The 3,382-nt window shown below is 47.8% G+C and overlaps 1 long non-coding RNA gene across 1 annotated transcript; it reads right to left on the bottom strand.

Annotated features, from left to right (window-relative positions):
- Positions 1–713: 713 nt before the first annotated feature.
- On the bottom strand, positions 714–1,475 carry LOC144336481 (uncharacterized). Its single transcript, XR_013408327.1, has 2 exons — positions 1,339–1,475; positions 714–900 (listed from the first exon to the last, which is right to left on the bottom strand). It is a non-coding gene; the product is annotated as an uncharacterized LOC144336481 (long non-coding RNA).
- Between the last annotated feature and the right edge of the window lie 1,907 nt (positions 1,476–3,382).

The raw sequence follows: 3,382 nt of genomic DNA, 5'->3' as shown, positions 1-3,382 counted from the left end.
TCCAATATAGCATACTCCAACCAGAGTAGTTTCAGCTTTTCCTATTTAATCCTTGGGCCCTCGGGGATGCAGCTATTGGGCTGTTGTGTGTAGTTTCTGGTGATAAAGACTTCTGATGTAAAGGATTTCCAAGGGATGACAAAGTCCATGATGAGGGACTGGGTGTGGACAAAATAAGTGGTTTGGAGACAAAAGCCCTCAGCTTTTAAGGTGCGAAACAACCTCTGCCCTTTGTTTTCAAATAAGTCATATCTGGCTGATCAAAATAAATACTGTAGCACCATTTGGAAGCTTCCTCTGAAGAAAAATGCCTGCTCTGGGCCAAAAGCTGCAGCAGTGAACCTACTCCTGTCAAAGTGATTTTCCCCCCTTCTTTGTTCCTCTTGATAATCCTAACAGTCTTTTGTATGTACACAGCTGAAAGCTATAATAACCCCAGTTTTACAGATGAAATAACTGAGGCTCAGGGACAGAACGAACCTTCCCTCAAAGTACAGGGCAGGATGGTAGTGAAGCTGGAGCTAAAGTCTCAATCTTCACATCCTGCTGCCTTCCTACATGGCCGGCCTGGTCCCTGGCAGAGAAAACTAGTGTTTCCCCATGAGTTCATGTGCATCTGTGCGTGTGTCCTCTGTGCACTCAGGCCTCCAGGACTTTTGTCACCGCCCAGAATCACTAGTCTTGACCATGACACATTCTCCAAGAAGCTGAACTCCCCTGTTTTTGTTTGTTTATTTTTACACAGTAGCACATCTGTGTGCAAAAAGAGAGAACGTGGTGTCCAAGCTTCAGGATCTGACCCCAGAAGCCTCGCCAGCGGCGTCAGTCCGGCTTGCACTTCGGTCTGAGCTGCACTCGGGGGAAGCGTCGGGCTGTTTAGCCGCCGTATCCCCTGGCAATCTGTTCAGGAAAATAGACAAGAAAGGGCTGCCCAGGGCTGCGCCAGCTTCAGAATCCTGCTGCCATCTAGGGATGAGATGAAGCGTCTTCCAGCATGCAGCCGCCCTGATGGATCGCTGGGGCCTCGGGCGGGGTGCGCCGCTGTCCTTTCGCAGCCGTCCGGGCGGCTCTGCACGTGCAGCGCGCGGTCCCCACCCACCCCGCACCCCGCCCAGCAGCCCGCAACACCCCTGGTCTGCCGCGGGGGACCCTGCCGATGCCTTTCGGGGTCGAGACTGGCGCGGTGGAAACCGCAGAGCAAAAGGAAACACAGACAAAAACAGTGAGAAGGTAAAAAGAGAGCGAGAGAAAACAGCCAGGGAGCAAGGAGCAGAAACCCTGCAAGAACAGAGACAAAAAGGGGAAGGTCCATCAGCGGAAGCGGGCTGCCCTAATCACCTGCGATGCGTGTGTTTATGGAACCTTGTCGCTGTCACCGCGCTGGTGTCCACACGCAGCTTAATGAGGTCCAAAGCGTCAAGCTACTTTCTTTTCCATATATGATTTTCAAGGTTTCCTTTTGCAAAAAGGAGCGGGCGCGGGGGGGCGGGTAGTGCAGGGAATAGGGTGGTGGAGGAAGTGGGTGGGTGGGGGTGCGGAGAGGCGGGGTAGGCGGGGGGAGATACTACTGCCTTTCGTAAAGATTGCATAGAAAATCCGGAAAGAGGAGACTCACGGAGTTAACTTTATTGTTTTATGTTGTGGTGTAAGCATCTCTTTCTTCTACAAACAACAATGGGCCTTTCAAACAAGGGAAGGGGGAGAGGGGAGGGGTCAGGGATTGGGGAAAGGATCCTGCTGTTGACTGGGAGGCCCTGCTGGGAAACTTCAAACCACATTCTTTCTGAAAGGAAGTGTTATTAAAAGTAACTTTAATCCTTCCAGCCAGAAGGCTCATAAAAGCATACAATTAAGTCAAACAAACGACAAGAGCATTTTCTCTCCTACCTGTTTCCCCCGTCTGAGAGTAATTAGTACAGGCTAGTCTTGTCTCATTTTGTGCAAATAGAAGCAGAGCACTTTGGTAGGTGCCAGATTTTCTCTTACTTTCCTCAACCTGCCTCTTCCTTCCCTATCGCCCCACCCAAAACCCGGTTCAGCTCTTGGTACCAACCAGCCTGCCTGCAGATCCAGCCAAGAACAAAGGGGCGAATTTCAATATTTCCTCTTTGTGCAAGGTTAATTGAAAATCAAAAAGTCACTTTTCAAATGTCATATTAAACCCGCCACTGCATCAATTTCCCTTTGGTTCCCATCTCCATAGGCAAGAGAAAAGTGTTTTGCAGGGGAGGGAGGCGGGGGAAGTAAGGACACAATGAGGGAAAAGAGAGAGAAAGAAGTGAAGGGATTAAAAAAATGAGAGATACACACACACTTTGATTACAGATAGGCTAACATGCAGCGGAAAATTGTTTCCCAGAGTGTCCTCAGTCAAAGACAGTCTTTACATTCGGTACTGCGTTACTTGATATTCCAGAGACAGAATTGCATCCTAAACCTACAGAGATTAGGCCTCCATGTTTTTATGTTTTAGTAGATGGATCACAATATGATTGTCATAAATGCCACGGGATTTTAAAACCTTAAAGGGTAATGTAATAACCGGGCCATCTTCAGTCACCCCTCCCACTTTTTATACCCCTCTGAAACAGGTACAGAAACACACACATCCCCACAGAGAGAGATACAGCCCTATGGGGTTCTGACAGTCAGTTTTTGTCACAAGGTATTTTGGAAGTGTTGGGCTGGAGTTTAATGACCTAGCATCCTTAGCTTTGCTCCTGGCCCAGTAACCGTTCTCTGTCTGGATTTCCTGAGACTCAGTTTTCTCCTTTCAGGCATCATATCTGCCTCCTGAATTCACTACTCAGACTACATGAGGGGCCACATGAATAGAACAAACTCATACGAATGCTTTACCCTCTTCTTGCATTCCCTAGGTCTTGTCCCGGATTAGGTGATCTTAACAAGTTCAATTTTCTGGAGTGGAAACCTGGCTGCTTGTTGCCAGTATTCCTGAGGTCTGCAGAATGGCCTGGGGATAGAACTATCTGTTGCCAGGCTTCTTCATGCTCACTGTGTGTGTTTCCTATGCCCCCTGCTGCTCTGCTACACTCACTTGCCAGTTGTTCCTGAAGCCAGTTGCTTTCCTGCCCAGTTGCTTTGGTCTTTCTGTCTACTATCTGTCACCTTATTTTCCAGGTATGGGCCTAGGGGTGTATCCTCTCCTATGATGTACCAATGAATCTATTTCCTGTGGACCAGCCTAGCCATGATAGGCTTATCTACCAGGAAATATTTGATTTACTACAGGTTTAACTTTTAAATATACCTACAAATAACTTTTTGGTTAGATAAGCAGAGTGAAGAAGCAGAATTGTGAATTAAATTCATTCTAAGATAACCCACCTGCATAAACCAGGCCCCTAAACCTTTTTTCATT

This window comes from Macaca mulatta, chromosome 18 (assembly GCF_049350105.2).
Source record: "Macaca mulatta isolate MMU2019108-1 chromosome 18, T2T-MMU8v2.0, whole genome shotgun sequence".
In the NCBI taxonomy this organism is placed as follows: Eukaryota; Metazoa; Chordata; class Mammalia; order Primates; family Cercopithecidae; genus Macaca; species Macaca mulatta.
Note: the sequence above shows the minus strand (reverse complement) of the source record. Positions and strands in the feature narration are given on the sequence as shown.